This window comes from Zingiber officinale, chromosome 11B (assembly GCF_018446385.1).
Source record: "Zingiber officinale cultivar Zhangliang chromosome 11B, Zo_v1.1, whole genome shotgun sequence".
NCBI classification, from domain to species: domain Eukaryota; kingdom Viridiplantae; phylum Streptophyta; class Magnoliopsida; order Zingiberales; family Zingiberaceae; genus Zingiber; species Zingiber officinale.
In genome coordinates this window covers 5239367-5259964 of record NC_056007.1, presented here as the reverse complement: position 1 = coordinate 5259964, position 20598 = coordinate 5239367, and the positions used below count along the sequence as shown (strand labels likewise).

Below are 20598 nucleotides of genomic sequence, written 5' to 3'. Positions count from 1 at the left end.
TCACCACAACTCACACTATACCACACTAGATCACTTGAGCACTTGGAGACTCTAATTAGGGTTAACCACTACTAATTTTGTCACCTTGTCAAGTATCCCAAGCTCATTAAATAGAGATCGGATGGAAACATCCAAGCAATGTTTCTGACACCAATCGACTGTCATACTTACCAGTAGACTGACTTTCATGGATTTTGACCGTTACAGGCCAACAACTCGAGACCAGGTGACTGATGAAAACACTAGTCGGCTGATAAAAATGTCAGTCGACTGCTACAGTAACACTACAATAACTCTATAGTGACACTATAGTAACTATTGTAGTAACATGGAATTTCACTCTGAATACAGTCTCTCATGCACTCGTCCTTGCTCGCACAACCTAGACCTAGCCTTCTAGCCTCCTCCATTAGCCTCACGTCCCATGGATGCATCACCATCCTTCACGCCTTGTCTTATGGAACTTTCTTTAGCATTGTCATTGTTGTCGGGTCTTTTTTTGCTAAGAGGTTGCGCCTTTGAGACTTTATCCATTGCCAAGTCACACTTGGACTTACGTTACCAAGACTACATGCTTGGACTTACACTGCCAAGATTCACCCTTGGATTTTCCTCCTTTGCCAAAATCACACTTAGACTCTCCTTGTTATACATGTATCCTGCATACTCACAATGCATATCAAATACAACAATAAACCTAACTTAAACCTTTATCCAAATATCAAAACCTAGGGTATTCAGATTGCTCCAACAATCTCCATTTTTTTTATTTTTAGCAACCCGTTTAAGTTAGGGAAACATATAATGCAATAACAATGTAATAAACATGCAATCTACACATACAAAAGTCATGGAAAATAACCTTAGGCTCCCCTTTACCTAAGCTCCCCTTGACCTAGGATTTCCCGTATAGTTAAACTTCTCTCCCTTTCCCAACAAGTAAGTAATTGCTCCCCCTTCACCAAAGATCCCACTTGAGTTAGGATTTCTTACAAAGGTGTGTATGTTTCCCATTTAAATCCAACACTTCTCCCCCTTTGCCATATATCAAAAAGAGCTCCAATAATATTCCAATTATTAGACTCTTTAATATCTAATGACCATAAACATCATATATTAATCCCCATAAAATTACATACATATTCACCATCCTTTTGGTCATTTTCTAGTGCTAAAACATATTTTTAGATTGTATCAGTCGACAACCATTAACCCCAGTTGACTGCCCCTCTTCAAAATGAGCTTACATAGTGATCCGGCAATAAGGTCAGGGGACCCCCACCCTGGAGGGGAGTCAACGCCACGTGGAGGTCAAAAGTCAAAAGGGTCAGAATGAGACCCGACCGATTGGAGTTGTCCCGGTGGGTCGACCGGCCGAACGAGTCCGAGCGGAGTCAAAGACAACCCGACGGGGAGTCGGGTTTCCGACGCTCATAGTGAACAGGGTCGCCGGGTCGAGCGGGTAGCTCGCTCGGCCTAGGCGTAAAGCAGCAATGCTGTTAAGGAACAATCTCAGCCGAGCACGCGAGGGAGTGGAATCTTCCCGGTCGGACGGAGAGGTGCCTTCCGAGCGGTTGGCCGCTCGGCTCGGGGAGAGAAGAGACAAAAGGACAAGGGGACATTGGGGAACATCTTTTGACAACAGGCATGTTCAACGACCAAGCCATACGCAGAATCTTACGACAGAAGGTTCTGCTATCCCATCAGAGACGTGCTCGGACTGTAGCAGTATGGTGTCAGACATGCTCCTCTGTGAAGCCCATACTACGATATGGTAAAGGACACGTGTACACCTCGGTAGGTGTGCATAAGCCTCCTCACAGCTCTATATATGAGCCCTTAGACTTCGACGGAGGTACGCAATATATCATCTTGAGAGCCACTTCGTTGTTTTCCTCTTGCCTGACTTGAGCGTCGGAGGGTCGTCGTCGGGAAACTCCTCCCGGCCTGACTTCCTTGCAGGTTCGCCGGAGATTTGTGCGGCTGGTTGGAGATAGGGGAGAGCGCCACGTCCCCAGCGTCCGTCGACTCAGCGTTCAGACAGGATCAAATTGGCGCCGTCTGTGGGAACGCACCTGCATCCGAGCGGGAGAGATGGACGAAGCTGGACGACGCACACCGTGATGCTATCCCAGGAGGAGCTCAACGCTCTAATCGAGGCAAGAGCAGCTAAGCTCGTGGAGCAACAGAAACAGAAGGTGCAAGCCGAGCGACTGGAGCAACAAGCGACGTCAACGTCAGGAGGCCGAGCGGCAGCAGCATGGGGCCGAGATAAGGATCCGATCGACATCCAAGGAGCACCGCCTGCCCCGATTACATTTCATCGGGCCCTATTCCGTACGCCTCCTGAAGTCGCACCAGCTAACCTTGATCGAGGATCTTCATTCGACGAGGCGCCCAGGCGAGACTACAGAAAAGGCAAGGCTCCTCGAATGGACACCTCCCCCGAGCGGATCAACCGGCAGTTTTCAGAGGCCATCCTGCGGGACCCTCTGCCAAAGCATTATGTGCCCCCAACGATCGGGGAATATAATGTAACCACCGACCCGGATGACCATCTGGGTAAGTTCGACAACACAGCTACACTACATCAATACACAGATGGAGTGAAATGCCAGGTGTTCCTTACAACCCTCTCGGGATCGGCGCAATGGTGGTTCCAGAGGCAGCCGGACGGATCCATTACTAGCTTCAAAGAGTTCCGCATGACCTTTCTCCACCATTTTGCAAGCAGTCAGTGTTACCAGAAGACAAGTGTCAGTTTATTTGCTATCAATCAAGAGCCCAGGGAGTCGCTCCGGGCTTACATCCAATGATTCAACCGGGTGGCCATGGATATTCCAACGGTCACTTCAGAAACAATGATGAATGCGTTCATGCAAGGCCTCATGGACGGAGACTTCTTCTGTTCACTTATTCGAAAGCCGCCCCGAGACTATGATCATATGTTACATCGGGCCAATGAGTATATTAATGTGGAGGAAGCCCAGGCGGCCCGAAGGAAAGAAGCTCCAACCGAGCGGCTAGCCCCTGTCGAACGGAAGCCGCTCACTGGCCACCAGCTGCCCAGAGGACCGCGAGCTGAAGCAGCCCGCCCTCATCAACATGCAAGGTCTCATGCCATCCAAGAGGTATCCGCCGAGCGGCCCAAGCCAAAAAAGAAGGTATGGACCCCCCATGTTTTGCTCGTTCCACCGAACCGACACGCATAACACACGAGATTGCTGAAGCCTTCCCCTGATCACCCACCCCGTTCCCCGGAGTGGCCGCCGTCGATCGCCATCATCCGACAGGCGACAGCAACACCATGAAGCCGGTCGGCGGATATCCAGAAAGTCTCCCGAGCGGTATCATCCTCAGAGGCACGAGGACAATCCCCGGGTATCTAAGGAGCGGCCTCGGCCGTCTGCCCGGGAGGAAGAAAATAGAAGCAACACGTCCCGGGGCGAAATCAACATCATTGCTGGCGGGCCGACCGGAGGTGATTCCAACAGAGCAAGGAAGGCGAGTGTCAGGCAGCTCCAGATCCATGCGGTCGGCTGCAGTCAAGAACGGGCGAGCGGGCCCGAAATCAGCTTTGGGCCCAGGGACCTTGAGGGAGTCGAAGTGCCACATGACGACGCCCTCGTCATCAAAGCGGTAATAGCTAATTATACTATTCACCACATTTTCATTGATACAGGCAGTTCAGTCAACATCATATTCAAAAAGGCTTTCGACCAACTGCAAATCGATCGAGCTGAGTTGCTGCCCATGACAACCCCCCTCTATGGGCTTACGGGAAATGAAGTTCTACCGGTCGGACAGGTCCGACTGGCTATTTCATTGGGAGAAGAGCCGCTCAGAAGGACGCGGGCTGTTAACTTCATCGTGGTCGACTCTCCCTCAACATACAATGTTATCCTGGGGCGACCGGCGCTCAGTGAGTTCCGAGCGGCCGTCTCCACCTTCTACCAAAAAATTAAGTTCTCGGTTGAAGATAAAGTTGGAGAAGTGCGAGGAGACCAGCTGGCGGCTCAACGATGCTACGTCGAAATGGTCCGAGCGGAAGCTAATTCCGCGCGGAAGACGCCACGGATCGAGGTGAACGTCATAACCGAAAAATCACCCTCTTTGGTTTATGAAGAAAAAGAGGAGGTACAGATCCACCCGACCCGACGGGAGGCCACCACATTCATTGCGGCCGATCTGGAGGCGAGTCAGAAAAAGGAAGTGATCAAATGTCTCCAGAGAAACTGCGACGTCTTCGTTTGGTCGACGCATGAGCTACCGGGAATTTCACCAAGTATAGCACAGCATGAGCTTCACGTCTGACCGGACGCTCGGCCGGTGAAACAAAGGAAGAGGGACTTCAGCGCCGAACAAAACGCCATCATCCGAGCGGAGGTTGAGAAACTCCTGGAGGTCGGCAATATAAGGGAGGTCCAGTTCCCAAGCTGGCTCGCAAATGTAGTGCTAGTCTCTAAGCCGGGCAACAAGTGGAGGGTTTGCATCAATTTCCGAGATCTCAACAAAGCATGCCCAAAGGATTTCTACCCTCTACCCCGGATTGATCAACTGGTGGACTCCATAGCCGGGTGCGAGTTAATATGCATACTAGACGCCTATCAGGGCTACCATCAGGTGCCGCTCGCCCAAGAAGATCAAGAAAAGGTTAGCTTCGTCACAGCCGACGGTACTTACTGCTACAATGTAATGCCGTTCGGATTAAAGAACGTGGGAGCAACCTATCAGCGCTTGATGAACAAAGTATTCAAGGAGCAGATCGGACGTAATTTAGAAGTGTACGTGGATGATATTCTCATCAAGTCCGTCCGAGCGGCTGATCTTTTTACGGACATGGAGGAGACCTTCCGAACGCTGAGGAAGTATGGAGTCAAGCTGAACCCTCAGAAATGTTTGTTCGGAGCAAAAGGCGGGCGTTTTTTAGGCTATATAGTGACCGAGCGGGGCATAGAGGCAAATCTCAGCAAGGTAAAAGCGTTGCAAGATATGTCACCCCCAAGAAATCTGAGAGAAGTTCAGCGCCTGACCGGTCGGATAACTGCATTGTCAAGATTCATTTCTAAGACTGCCGACCAGAACCTCCCTTTTTTCAAGATCCTGCGCAAAGTTACTAAGTTTCATTGGGACAAGGAATGCGATCGGGCGTTTGAGGAGCTGAAGACATACCTGAATTCCTTGCTCGTGCTAGCCAAGCCAACTATAGGTGAGCCGCTCTGTATTTATTTATCTTCAACCGAGCGGGCAGTAGGCTCGGCATTAGTGAGGACGAGCGGTGAAGAACAACCCGTGTACTTCTTGAGCCATATTCTAAAAGACGCTGAATCTCGCTACACTGGGCTCGAGAAGCTGGCTTTTGCTTTGGTCCTCGTCGCTCGGAGACTTTGTCCTTATTTCCTAGCACATACAATCATTGTTCGGACAAATAGCCCATTGGAAAGAGTGCTGCTGAACCCAGAAGCGTCCGACCGGCTCATCAAATGGACAACAGAGTTAAGTGAATTTGACATTCAGTATCAACCCCGGTCGGCGATAAAGGCGCAGTCCTTAGCAGATTTTGTTACCAAAGTGCAAAATCCCGAGCCCGAAGCTATGTGGAAAATATTTGTGGATGGATTGTCTACTCGGCTCGGGAGCGGGATTGGTGTGCTATTACTTTCTCCTCAAGAAGAACGGATGCACCTATCCGTTCGGCTGGACTACAAAGCCACCAATAATGAAGCGGAGTATGAGGCCCTCATAGCCGCCTTGCAGGCAGCCCGACATGTAGGAGCTGGTCGGGTAACAATCCATTTAGACTCTCAGCTGGCCGCCCAGCAGCTCTCAGGCACTTTTGAGATTAACAACGCCCGGTTCAAGCTCTATGCTGAGGCCTTCAAAAAGCTCAAGACCCACTTCAGAGAAGTTATTATCCAAAAGATACCCCGAGCGAAAAACCAGGCGGCAGATGAGCTAGCCAAGCTCGCAAGTTCAATATCACCGGTCGTCATCCAGCAGTCAATTGAGCAAGTATCCTTGGTGGCGCACATCGACCGGATGGAAGACCTCACATTCCCGAGCGATTGGAGGACAACCATCATGGAGTTGCTCCGCTCGGGTGCTACACCTTCCGATCGGGAGGAAGCCCAGCTATTGAGGAGGAGAGCCGGTCGGTTCACACTCGTGGGAGACCAACTCTACAAGAAGGCTTTCTCCCGCCCACTTTTGAAGTGTGTGAGCGCGGAGGACGTGGAATACATCCTCCAGGTAGTGCACCAAGGATCGTGCGGAGGACATTCGGGCCAACCCTGCAAGCAGACGCCGCTCGGACCGTCGCGACCTGCCTCTCCTCCTAGAAGTACCACAATGTCTCCCACCGACCGGCAGAGGAGATGAAGGCATCTACAGTCTCCTGTCCGTTCGATCAGTGGGGAATGGATATCGTAGGGCCATTCCCTATGGCTACCGGTCAGCGGAAGTTTCTTCTAGTAGCGGTCGACTACTTTTCCAAATGGGTGGAGGGCGAGCCACTGGCTAAAATCACTGAGCAGATGGTCAAAAGGTTTATCTGGCAGCATATAATCTGTCGGTTCAGCATTCCTCGCCGGCTCATATCTGATAACGGGCGACAGTTCGTCGGGAAGCAGCTCGAAAAATGGTGCAAAAGTTATTGCATTGAACAACATTTTACTTCCGTGGCGTATCCCCAGAGCAATGGTCAAGACGAAGTAGCCAACCGGAAGATTCTTCGCATTCTTCAGGCTCGACTCGACCATATGGGAGGAAGCTGGGTGGACAAGCTACCGGGCGTCCTATGGGCTATCCGCACGACCCCAAAGGAGGGAACGGGCGTCACGTCATTCCATTTAGTGTACGGCGGCGAAGCAGTTATCCCAGTGGAAGTCGGCGTAGAGTCCGTCCGGATCTAGAGCTATGATGACGACAATGCCGAGGGGAGGAAGATGGAGTTGGACTTGATCGACGAAGAGCAAGCTAAGGCGTCCGTCCGGCTGATGGCGTACCGGCGGAGAATAAAGCAGAACTACAATCGGCGCGTGATCCCTAGAGCGTTCCAGGTCGGCGACCTAGTGTGGAAGAAAGTAAAGCCGGTCGGGGACGTTGGCAAGCTAGAGGCTCCTTGGGAGGGCCCCTTCAAAGTCATCGAAAAGCTCCGCTCGGGTGCCTATTATCTGGAGGATGAAGACGGACGTCAACTGGATCGACCATGGAGTGCGAACCACCTCCAGCCTTACTCGGCGGGGTGAAAGGTGTGCCAATGTAATGTATTCTGTATACTTTCCATTCGGCTGTATACTTGAAATGCAGGAGTAAAAAATCAGAAAATTAGCGCAAGTATAAGGCATCGTCATCCGAATTGGAAGACCGTCGAGCTCCAACATTAAATATCGAGAGTCGAACCGGCGACTATAAACCCTCCGGCCGGAAGACCGTCGAGCTTTGACGTTAAAAATCGAGAGGCGAACCGGCAACTTTAAACCCTCCGGCTGGAAGACCGTCGAGCTCCGACGTTAAATATCGAGAGTCGAACCGGCGACTATAAGCCCTCCGGCCGAAAGACCGTCGAACTCCGACGTTAAAAATCGAGAGTCGAACCGGCGACTATAAACCCTCCGGACGGAAGACCGTCGAGCTCCAACGTTAAATATCGAGAGTCGAACCGGCGACTATAAACCCTCCGGCCGGAAGACCGTCGAGCTCCGACGTTAAATATCAAGAGTTGAATCGGCGACTATAAACCCTCCGGCCGGAAGACCGTCGAGCTCCGATGTTAAATATCGAGAGTCGAACTGGCGACTATAAACCCTTCGGTCGAAAGACCGTCGAGCTCCGACGTTAAAAATCGAGAGTCGAACCGGTGACTATAAACCCTCCGGCCGGAAGACCGTCGAGCTCCGATGTTAAATATCGAGAGTCGAACCGGCGACTATAAACCCTCCGGCCGGAAGACCGTCGAGCTCCGACGTTAAAAATCGAGAGTCGAACCGGCGACTATAAACCCTCCGGCCGGAAGACCGTCGAGCTCCGACGTTAAATATCGAGAGTCGAACCGGCGACTATAAACCCTCCGGCCGGAAGACCGTCGAGCTCCGACGTTAAAAATCGAGAGTCGAACCGGCGACTATAAACCCTCCGGCCGGAAGACCGTCGAGCTCCGACGTTAAATATCGAGAGTCGAACCAGCGACTATAAACCCTCCGGCCGGAAGACCGTCGAGCTCCGACGTTAAATATCGAGAGTCGAACCAGCGACTATAAACCCTCCGGCCGGAAGACCGTCGAGCTCCGACGTTAAAAATCGAGAGTCGAACCGACGACTATATGTAGGAATCGAAAAGAATTTAGATATCTCCACAATAGCATGATATTGTCCACTTTGGGCCTAAGCCCTCATGGTTTTGCTCTTGGGCTCTCCCCAATAGGCCTCATACCAATGGAGATATATTTTTCTCTTATAAACCCATGATCTTTCCCATGTGTTTCCAATATGGGACTATGTTTGCAACCTTGCAACCCCAACAATCCCCCCCTCAAACAAAGGACCATAGGCTTCCCACGTCCGATCCTCGACCCACCAGGTCTTCCTGCCCCTCGGTCCACCCGACCTACTAGGACTTCATTGCCTAGTCGCAACTAGGACTTCCTGCCTGGTGTCTGGTCCTCTTGATCGGAACATAGGAGCCCCCACTTTCTTTGTTCGAGGTCAATATTGTACCCACATGGCTCAATCGGACCATAGCTCTTGTGCACAGTTGGCGGTTAAACCTTCTGGCAGTCCAGGCTCTGATACCAATTGTAGGATCGAAAAGAATTTAGATATCTCCACAATCGCATGATATTGTCCACTTTGGGCCTAAGCCCTCATGGTTTTGCTCTTGGGCTCTCCCCAAAAGGCCTCATACCAATGGAGATATCTTTTTCTCTTATAAACCCATGATCCTTCCCATGTGTTTCCAATATGGGACTATGTTTGTAACCTTGCAACCCCAACACTATAAACCCTCTGGCCGGAAGACCGTCGAGCTCCGACGTTAAAGATCGAGAGTCGGACCGGCGACTATAAACCCCCTAGCTGGAACGAAAGACGCTTGAAGATAAGCGGCAAGGGAAAGTAGTGACAAGTCATATGCCACCTACGCCCGCTTGGGAGGCCTAGTTGGCCGAGTTGTGTGTCATAGGTCCCGACCAATCACCCATAAGCAGGCAAAGTAAAAACGAAGTTGCACAAAGATAAATTTTTCATTGAAAGCAGAGAAATATAAGTTGGGCAGTCGAATTACAAAAAGGATAGTTTTTGGCCGAACGACCGAATTACATAAAAACTTTTATTCTAGAAAATCATAAAGTGTTGGTGCAGGAAGCATCCGACGATCGAACCTAAGTTTTGATAATGGCAAAGGGATTCAAAGTTAAGATTCTCTGTCATCTAACATGTTGAATGAGTGTTTCAGGAAAGTCCTAACTGCGGTTAGGCAGGTGAAAACCCTAGGGGGTGGTAACCCTAGGTCCTAGGGGGTGGTAACCCTAGGTCCTAGGGGGTGGTAACCCTAGGTGGAGAAAAGTCCTAGCTGCGGTTAGGCAAAGGGAAAACCGTAGGGGGTGATAACCCTAGGTCATAGGGGGTGGTAACCCTATGCGAAAAGTCTTGGCAGGTCGATGGCTTCAGGCAAAAGTCCTAGGGGGTGGTAACCCTAGGTGGAAATTCCTGGTGTCGCGAACCAGGTGAAAGTCTGGACTAGCCAGGAAGCGGATGTCCAGCAGAAAGTCCAAGAGCATCGAGTCTGAGCAAAAGTCCAGTCGATCCGGAGGATCGACTGGCAACAGTAAATCTCCCGAGTGGAGTAGGTGAGGACGCGTTCCCCATAGAGGGAACAGTAGGCGTCGGGTCGACCTAGGGTTTCCGGTGGGAAATCCAGTCAGACTCGGACAATCAAGACTGTCATAATCATTGTATTGTGCTAACTTTGTGTTGCAGGATAGTGTTTGGGACTAACGTATCTACAGTGTCCGAGGCGCCTCCATGGAGCTTGGAGGCGCCTCGGGTGCAAGGCTGGAGCTGGCTGCGAAGCACCCATGGAGGCGCCTTAAAGGCGGTATAAGGCGCCTTGGAAGGCGCCTTGAGTAGGGCATAAGGCGCATTGAATAGATGAATTTCGACCAGTTCAAGTTTGATCCACGCGCGGAGACTCGGCAGCATGGAGGCGCCTTGAACACCTTTTATAAGGGGGGTTCGACCAGCACTTCAAAAACAATGATTCCAAGTCTTCCTTCTTCAACGTGCTGCTCCGAAAGACGCCCGGAAGTGCTGCTACAAGTCTCCGACGACCCGAAGCTTTAAAATTCTACTCTTGTCGTCGGTATAACTAGTTTTTCCATTTACTTGTACTTCATCTTGTAATCCTTTTATCGAGCTTATAGTTGTTGCCCACCGGAAGCGATCAAGGATCGCGGGCCTTCGAGTAGGAGTCGATCAAGGCTCCGAACGAAGTAAAAATCCTCCTGTCTCTGTGTGTTTGTTTTGTTTTATTCCGCTGCTTAATTACTCCGATAATTCTTACGATTCCGATAATCGAACAAAATAGCCACGAGCGTTATTCACCCCCCCTCTAGCGCGTCTCGATCCAACATAAAGGTCCTTAGGGATGGTGCTGAGGAGCGCTGCGTAGTCTTGGGCCGGGATGCTGGCGGAGTCAGGCAGCTGACCCTTGGACTTCAGATAGCCCGTCGTGGCGGTGATGGCAAGCTCAAAGGTGGTATACATCCGCTCGCACACTTTTTCTGAAAACTCGGTCGAGCGGATGTGCTTCTGCCTCAAGGCTGCGACTTGGCCGGGCTTAGCCTCCTGGTATTCTTTGAAGGTAGCTTGGGAAGCTTCAAGAGCTTTATGCAATTTCTTCAGCTCGTCCTTATGTTTAGTCGCCTCGGTCGAGCGGCTCGCCTTCTCGCCATCCAGCTGTTCCATCAGCTCTTTGACCCGTTGCTCCAGGCCCCGAGCCTCGACATTCTTCTTCTCCAGATCGGCGATAGCCGTGTTTTTTCGAGTGGTGGCTAGGCTTATTTTTTGGTCGAGTGTCTTGACCTGTCGATTGAGCTCGGCCAAAGTATAGGCTTGATCGGCCGTCTTCCTTTGCTCAGCCGCCAGCAGATCCTGGGTCTTCTTGAGCTCCTTCTGCAGCTCGGCGTACGAGGGGCCTTGGGAGCCAGACGGGCCGCCCGGAGCCTTCAGCCTCTTTAATTCTTCATCCACCATGGCCAGACGGTTGCAGACGGCGATCTCCTCTACCCGTCTCTGACATAAATAAAATCATTAATAGGCCGATCAGAATTACGACATAAGAAACTTCAGAAGAAAATACGCTTACCCCAGTGGCCTGCTGCATGTGGTTGTTGGCCAGATTGCTAAGTGGAATCATAGCGACGTGCGCCCGAGCGTCGGCCCACATTTCGGCTAGAGGCCCTTTCATTGTGATCATGTGCTCGGGCGCGGTTGGCCGATCGGACTCGGGAATCAACTCTTCGGTGGGGAGATGCAGGGAGACCCTGATGGTACGGTGCCGACCGAGAGTCGTCTGAGCGGAAGCTGGGGAAGGATCGGAGGCCGACGCAGAAAACTGGGACAAAATGGCCGAACGTTGGACTTGGCGGGGAGCGGGTGGAAGGGCGCTGATAGGTACGACCTCGAGGGGGTCCGCGGACGCGTCTAGTTGGGATGGGGTCCGATCGGACGAGATCGCCTCAATCTCTGGGGCTTTGCCGCGAGAATCAGCGGTGGTCCGCTCGGACGGCTGGACCGCGGAAGTGGCCGATCGAAGTGGTGTCTCCGTTCGGCACCTCTTTTGCCGGAGCGGGCGCTCCTCCTCCTGAGCGGAGCCTTCCTCCCGGACGGAAGGCTCCCGGCTAGCAGCTGCGCCAGTCGCTGGCTCCGGGAGAGAAGCTTGAGCGGCCGACTCCCTCGCATTCGTCCCGCTCTCCCCTTCATGTGAGCCGACCGGCTCAATGTCGAGCGCCTCCATCTCCTTGGCAGCTGCGGCCTCGAGCGCCGCCACTTTCCTCTTCAAAATACCGGCCATCACGGACTTCACGACAATGTCCGCTGCAAAGGAAAAAGAAGAAAATCAGTTAGCAATCAAAACGAATGCACAAGTAAAATTCTTACCGAAGCCCTCGGGAGGGGAGTCCGGATCGGACTCAGGCCAAATATGTACATCACCCCTTCTGGTAGGAACTTGTTGATGTCGAACCTCAGACCGGCTAGCTGTTGGATCGTGAAACGTTGATAGAGGGGGGGTGAATATCGATTCGAAAAACCAGCGTTAATAAGAGTTAAGTGCAGCGGAATAATAAAGACAGAGACAAACTGAAGACAGTGTTTTTTACTTCGTTCGGAGCCTGTGACGACTCCTACTCGAAGGCCTGTACTCCGTGAGTACTTTCGTTGGGCAATTCACTAGCAATTCGAAATAATGATTACAAAAATAGTACAATGAATGCTAATGAAAATTAAAACAAATACCGACAAGAAAGAAAAAGAAGGAGCGTAGTGTCGGAGCTTTGTTAGCGTCGTAGAAGCGCAGAGCAGTAGAAGACTTTTCTTTTTTCGTTGTTGTACTGAAGCTCCCCTCTGACCCTTCTTTTATATGATGCTCGGGGCGCCCTGGATTCCTTTCGGGTGCCCTGGTGAGACGTGGCAAGTCCAACCAGCGAGCTCCAAGTGGCGACGCGCGATCAGGATGATTTTTGCCTCCAGGGCGCCCGGATCCCTTCCAGGCGCCTGGACGTCCGGGCGCCCGGACCACCTTTTTCCAGTGAACAGCTTTCCTGCAAAACAAGGTTAGTCCGAGACAAGTAATTCCTGCAAAATAAAGTGTTAGTTCAGTTTTATGAATTTAGTATAAGAAGTATGACTTAGATTCTGTCTTTCCGAGACCGGAATCTAGTCACGATCTCGACTTAGATATCCGAAATGGATCTAAGCCGGATCGACGCCTAATGTTCCCTTCCCGGGAACGCATCCTCGCAGTCACTCCCGTCCAGTGACTTACCTCACTTACCTGCCAGACGTCTGGTCAGCCCTTCGACCCGTCTGGACTTCTCGCCAGCTATCCGGTCAGCCCGTCGGCCTAGTTGGACTTCTCGCCAAGCGTCCGGTCAGCCCATCGACCCGCTCGGACTTCTCGCCAGCTATCCGGTCAGCCCGTCGACCTAGCTGGGCTTCGTGCCAGACATCCGGTCAGCCCGTCGACCTGTCTGGACTTCTCCTGCATTCTCGATCAGAGTGTTAGACAACAACAGACTAACTTAACCTGATTTTTCATTCATCAAAACCTGGGTTAAATCGTTAGTGCTAACCGCACCAACACTAGCATGTTGGCAGTGTGAAGATAGTCCGGTCGGGTCTTGAACCTTTTTAGCTCAGGGGAGATTGGCGGTCCGACCTGCCACTGGGTTCGGAAGGAGGCCCGCTCGGGGAGACGAAGATAGAAGTAGTACTCTTTCCAATGTTTATTGGAAGAGGGCAGTTTATTAAAGAAGACTAAACCGGGCCGAGCCTGGAACATGTAAGTACCCAGCTCGGACTGCTTAGGATAATAAAAATAATAGAAGACCTCCGGTCGGAGGGGAATGTTGTGGATTTTGAACAAGACGACGTCGCCGCATAGAAGGCGGAAAGTGTTAGGGACTAAGCTTCCGAGCGGAATGCCGAAAAAATTACAAACTTCTACGATGAAGGGATGGATTGGAAATCGTAGACCGGCTATGAACTGGTCGCGGAAAACACAAAAAGCTCCGCGCGGCTGTTTGTGTGGCCGAGCAGAGGGGGAGGGTAAGATGAGTTCAAAGTCAGAGGGGATATCAAAATTATCCATCAGAATATTGGCGTCGCTCCGATCGAAGCGCGACTCCATGGTGGTATACCACGGGCCGAGGGTTGGGTCTTGAGGCTGAGAGGAACTGGCCATTGTCCGAACGGACGAAACAACAAAAGGCGAAGAAAGTCGGATGATGGAAGGAAGAAGATGACAGATGAAACAGTGCCCAGAGGACCAAAACTCGGGAAAGAAATGCAAAGAAAACACAAGAACCAAAGATAGAAAAGAAGAAGAACCTTACAGAGAAGAATGAGGATCGACGAGGAACACGGAATCGCCGGAAAAAGGAGAACCGAAGCTGCCGGAGCACTGAAACGCCGAAGAAAGCTTCTGGGCACGCGAAAGCAGAAATGCGGCGAAGGAAGAAGGCGAAGGCTTTATAAGGTCGGGCCTGATCGGCCTCAGCCGTCCGATGCAGGTCACAGGAACCGAGGCCCTCATCAAGCCGTCAATTTCAAACCACCTCAGTCTCGTCGCCCGCGACGCCGCCGCCGTACGATGACGGCAGCTATGCCATGTGGCATTCGGCTACTGGAGTACATTTAATGAGCGCATGCCCGGCTTTAATGTCGAAGATTGGCGCAAATTTCGAAGAGATCCGAGGAATGTTGGCGTTGACTGACGTTATAGCTACCCCTGTGGGGGCCGAGCGGATGATAGTTGCACAAATACGTCGCTCGGCGTGACTGGTGGTCCAGTCAGTCGGACTAATCACCTCCTTCGACTAGACTTGAAGGAGAGGCAAGTGATCCGACTGTAAGGTCAGGGGACCCCCCTGGAGGGGAGTCAACGCCACGTGGAGGTCAAAAGTCAAAAGGGTCAGAATGAGGCCCGGCCGATCGGAGTTGTCCCGGTGGGTCGACTGGCCGAACGGGTCCGAGCGGAGTCAAAGACAACCCGACAGGGAGTCGGGTTTCCGATGCTCATAGTGAACAGGGTCGCCGGGCCGAGCGGGTAGCTCGCTCAGCCTAGGCGTAAAGTAGCAATGCTATGAAGGAACAGTCTCAGCCGAGCACGCGAGGGAGTGGAATCTTCTCGGTCGGACGGAGAGGTGCCTTTCGAGCAGCTGGCCGCTCGGCTCGGGGAGAGAAGAGACAAAAGGACAAGGGGACATTGGGGAACATCTTCTGACAACAGGAATGTTCAACGACCAAGCCATACACAGAATCTTATGACAGAAGGTTCTGCTGTCCCATCAAAGATGTGCTCGGACTGTAGCAGTATGGTGTCAGGCATGCTCCTCTGTGAAGCCCATACTGTAGGACCGTTGGGCCGGCTAGAAGGGGGGGTTGAATAGCCCTGCAAGAATCAAAACGTAAACACCCTTCTCGAACTCTTAAACTGACACTTGCATAAAATAAGATAAATAAATAAAAGCAGAAAAGTAAAAGGCACACCGAGATTTACTTGGTTACAACCGGGAAGGTTGTTAATCCAAGAATGCGTAGCACTAGTATCTCCTTCAGGCGGAGAAGCCTTTTACAGCAATGAAGTGCACAACAGAAGCTTAAAACAGAAAAGCGTACAAGTGTAGAAAGAATGCTTGAGTTCTCAGTTAATTCAAAGCTTCTGGACCAATGCTATATTTATAGCCTTGGTCGGGGCGCCTGGAAGGGTTCCGGGCGCCCTGGGGGGATAAAACTTTATCCCCCAACGTTCAGATCGCGTAAATCGCGATCTTAGTCAAAATCAGGGTCCGGGCGCCCCGGAGCCCAAAGTCAACAGTCGTTGACTTTTTCGTCCGGGACCTCTTCTCTGGTTCAGTCCCGCCTCGGTCCGGTTCTTCTCCTCCGGATCCGCTCACTTGGGTGATCTCTGCTATCCGGAAAAGAGCTCACCCGAACCCAACTTCCGGTCTTCTCGAGCGAGCTTCCCTCCGGCTTCTCGTCCCTCGGAATCGCTGTGTGTTTCCTTCTCGTCCGCTGGCGTACTCATCCGCAGTCTTCGTCCGCTTCGCTTCTCGTCCACTGGGGTACTCTTCCGCAGCACCTCGTCCCTCGGAACCACCGTACGCTTCCTTCTCGTCCGCCGGTGTACTCTTCCGCAGCACCTCGTCCCTCGGACTGCCGTCCTTCTCGCTAGCTGCGTCTTCCGCTCGACTACCTGTGTTCCTAAGCTCCTGCACACTTAGACACAAGGTTAAAATAAACATGACCTACCTTAACTTGTTGATCACACTAAAATAATCTTGAGATTCAAATTATTAGTATGTTTAATAGTGGTAGGATGGTTAATTTTTGTTTGAATTTTTTTTTACAGAAAAAAGATACACAATTTTAAAATTCTCTTTTCTCCTTATTTATCCACAACGCTCTCCATTTTTGACCTGCTCAAGTCAACTTCCAACTCCATTGTTTTATTTTATTTTATTTTATAATTGAATGGTAAACTGACTTGAATACTTCTTCAGTACTTTTTAATTCTGAAAATAATTTTTTTTTTTTTTAAAAAAACAGTCTTCTTGTTCATTTTGATAAACTTTTGTTCCTCTACAAAAGAGAGTTAAACACAAACCAAGAGAATTCATAGATATATATCACAATTCACAAGCACACACCTTAAACACATGCACGCAGTGCCACAGTTACAATGAATACAAAAGCCTCAACCTTCCACCACAATCTTCTCATTTCTTTTTGAGCACAAATTTTGTATACAAACCATATTTTAGAGTCTTCCGGTCAATTATTTATCTAAAGGGAAGGGACGACTCCTGTGCTCTGATGGACCAAAACGGAAATGACCGTGTAAGAAGTCTTTGATAGAATCCCTTGCAACCTTTAGCTTACTGCTCTTGTTTTCCAAAGCTGAATCCCTAAAACTTAACGAGTTCATGATCCCGCTGTCATTGCTTACCGCTCTTGTGCGGTTCGAAGAGTTGGAGTTTCGAAAGGAGGATAAAAAATCCCTCTTCATGTCTTTTGCATAGAAGTAAAGTGTGCAAAACTTAGAACAAATAGAGAGATCATGAGAGAACTAGAAGTGAATAAGGCATTAGTTAGTTACCTGGTATCCAGCTTTGATTTCTTGTGTCGTTTGAAGAGCTGGAGTTTCGAGAGAAGAAATCCCTCATGTCTTTCTTGAATCTGTCCATGTGATCTCCTGATAAGAAGTCAAGTGAGTAAAAACTTAGAAGGAATAGAGAGAACTAGAATAGAGGTGAGCAAGACATTAGTTACCCTGATGACCTTGAAGCTTTACTGCTTCTATTCTCCATTTTTACTATATATATAGAGAGAGAAACAAGAAGATTTTTTTTTTTAAAAAAATTGTTTGAAGATGTCAACAAAGTCTCCCTGACCGTGGTTAAGTTAGTTACCGTGGTTAAGTTAGTTGCCGCGTATGAGAAGGGATTTTTTATCCAATAAACTTTTTTGAATTAGTCTCTTTGAATAATATATCAAAGAGACAAGGTGTGACATATTTCTTCATGGAATTGATTTAACTATAAAGACAAACAATTATTTCACAGTGAAATTAAGTTTTTTTTAGTTGAATGAGAAATTAATTACATGAATATTAATTTGAGTATGCTTAAGTCTTAATTCTTAAGGCATTATGGAGAGATGTAACATTGTTTTTAAAAAATTATAATATTTTTTTAAAGTTTGCATTGCAGTCTATCAGGTTGCTTTCAATTATTTATTAAGAAAAATTTATTTATTAATTTGTTAAAGATGAAACTCGATCCTTAGATGTTTAAGAAATTGATATGGTATTCTCTCTATTATTATCAGAGCCGGTCCTTGTTATTTAAAGGCCCTGGGCGAAACTATTAATAATGTCCCAATTTTATCCTTCATCAACCTAAATAATAATTATTTTAATCTATAAAATTTTATTTTCTGAAATGGGATAAAGAAACTTTTTAGTTGGAAGATGATTTTTTATTATAAGATGGTTGTTCCTTTCTTATTTACGTATAAATTTCTACTACTCTAACATAGAAATTAAGAATGAAGCATCAGCTCTAAAATTATTGATATAATTTTTTTTCCCATTCCTACATTATTAAATTATCTAAGAATGATAATTCTATTTGTAATAAATTTTATTCTGAATGCAAAAGGTATTTACAAAGAACGATCACAATTCTTAGTAAAATAACACTGACAGTGAAGAAAAATTTATAATCAATTTTAATGAATCTCTAAATCATTTACCCTTTGTTCTATAGTTAGAGAAGGAAAAAAAAGGTATGAAAGAGTGTGTCACCAATTCCTTCATAATGTTGGTTTCAAGTTCGAAGTTCAACTAATCAATTGAAACAACTCATGGATTCAAATGTAAACAAATAAGAAAGTGATGTAAACGAAACACGAAAAGAATGAAAGCTACTTAAAACTTTCTTTTAACTCAAAGCATTTTATTATTCCAGCCTAATTAATGTATATACTTGCCACATATGATATCCTATAAAAGGATAAGTGCCACCAAATGACACTCATTTATCATAAAATCAAATTTGAGTTATACGATTTCAATATGGTGTTGAAATAAGTGAGTAAACTAATCATAAATCTTCTGCTTATATAGATTAAAGACTTGTGATCTAACATGATCATGCATAATATTTGGTTTCAGAATTAACAAAACCACCACACAAAATGATGTTAACGACAACACAAAGGTCTATTGAACATAAGAGTAAAGAATTGTAGTATTGATCTAAAATTAATGATGTTTAGATGAGGCAACAACCCGTACTAGGTAAATAAAATTGTTACCCTAGCAAATTAATTCCCTGTCAGAAGTGAGCAGGACAGTATTCTGTTGACATGGAGTTCTATTATGAAAATTAGCAAAATCGGCCAATTCACACCTGAAACAATAAAGATCAAATGCAAACAAGGTCAAGAGACTTGCATGATACATACGTGACAACTCCACATTGTGACCTTTATCAAATATTTAGTAGCTTACAGGTGAGAGTAGTTAGAGTTGGTTGAAAATTATGAGATGAATCTATAGACAACAGCTTTTGAATTACGTTCCACATCCAATCTCTTTCTCTCTTTTTATATATTCATCTAAATGAACTACTGCACACTCTTTTGAACAATATGGTTCTAAAAAATACTGAACCTAGAGTGAAATTACCAATTTCCCTCAAGTTACAGACATTAACTAAGTAGCAATAACACTAGGAATCACAGGATCCGAATTTCATAGCACGCCAGTAAAGGCCTCAAACAAACTACTGGAATGAAAATTTTTAAAATTTGAAAATATTCAAATGTCAGATCTTAGATAAAAATAAGCAATTGGAAAGGCATTCCTTTGTCATATTATTTACTCGAACCCTGCAACCAAATCCCTAATCTAGAGCAACAAAAAGAGAAATAAAAGTAAAAATTGATGCAATAACTGGATTAATATGGCAAAAATCAATCGCTCAAAGTGATCAATCGAAATAAAAGAGCCAATCAAGACCTAAAAACAAATGGACCAGAAACTAACAATTTGTGTTGTTGTGCAGAAACAAAACATGATTAACAAGAAAATAGAAAGCATGAGTGTTACTGACAACGACAAGGGAGTTTCGTCGCGGCGAGCGAAGCTTAGGCACAGCAAGGAAAATTAACAGCGAGGAAAAATTAACAACGGAAGAGAGAGCCTCGTCTCACCGATGTAGGGCTCCTTTGAGAGAGGGCTTGTAGTTGTCGCGGCGAGGAGGGAGGCACGGCGAGGGAGGGCTTCGGCTACGAGAATCCCGAGGGCGAGAGAGCTGGGGCTCTAGAGGGGAGGGCTTCGGCGAAAAGTCGCGAGAGGGATAGAGAAGGACTTCGGCGAAGGTTTCAACGAGAGAAAAAGAAAAAGTATTTTTTTTTTAATATCTATATATATATATATATATATATTAAAAATAGGCCCCTGAGTAATTTGGGCCCTGGTAGCCCTGCGCCAGGGCCGGATTATTATCCCAGAGGCAAAACGAAAATAGGATTTAGCTATTGACTATATTTAATTAGCAACCAATAATATTAATTAATAAGAACAATATCAAAGGAATACATCTATCATATTCCAAAAGAAGTCTCAGGAATGAATCAAGAATTTAAAAGGATACGGTTCTCACATACCATAGAAAAACAAAAAAGTATAAATTCAAAAGTCAGAATTACACCAATTAATTTGGCGATTGCCAAATGTTATTTAATTTTTATTGTGAATTTTTGTAATTTTGAATTTTATAATGAAAATTTCACTAGGGTCGGTGGATGGCTTCTCTGGAATGCCTAACTTTTGAGAATTTTCAAAGGGCGCATCATCTCTACTAAAAGGCACATCATCAAAACATTTGACAATTGACTTTTATTGTTTTCAATGAGAATTTCGCTGAGGTCGGAAGATGGAAGGAGCTTTTGGTCTGATTATGAGCTAATCAAATTTTGACGAATAGATTCATAACCCATCCTCGAGTGCTTGTCCCTCGGATGGTAGGCAATAGGATGAATTTACATATAACAAATATTTGAATCTTAAGCACGGTACCTCATAATATCGCGGTGCTTAGACGGCTCGTAATATTGATCGTCCGTTATAATCTATTTGTATTTTTTTTCTAAAATTTATCTTGATGATCAATAAAAAATTTTTTGTAAGGATAAATCGATCATTTTTTAAAATTAATCAGATCAAAAAATTAAATATTTTAATTGACCTTTCTGTATTTTTTAAATTTATCTTATTAATCGGTAGAAAATTATCGTAAGATTAGATTGATC

At 47.4% G+C, this 20598-nt stretch overlaps 1 long non-coding RNA gene across 1 annotated transcript; it reads right to left on the bottom strand.

The window, feature by feature from the left end:
* Window positions 1-16372: 16372 nt before the first annotated feature.
* LOC122034812 lies at window positions 16373-19690 on the bottom strand. Its single transcript, XR_006126785.1, has 3 exons — window positions 19498-19690; window positions 16877-16972; window positions 16373-16788 (listed from the first exon to the last, which is right to left on the bottom strand). It is a non-coding gene; the product is annotated as an uncharacterized LOC122034812 (long non-coding RNA).
* Between the last annotated feature and the right edge of the window lie 908 nt (window positions 19691-20598).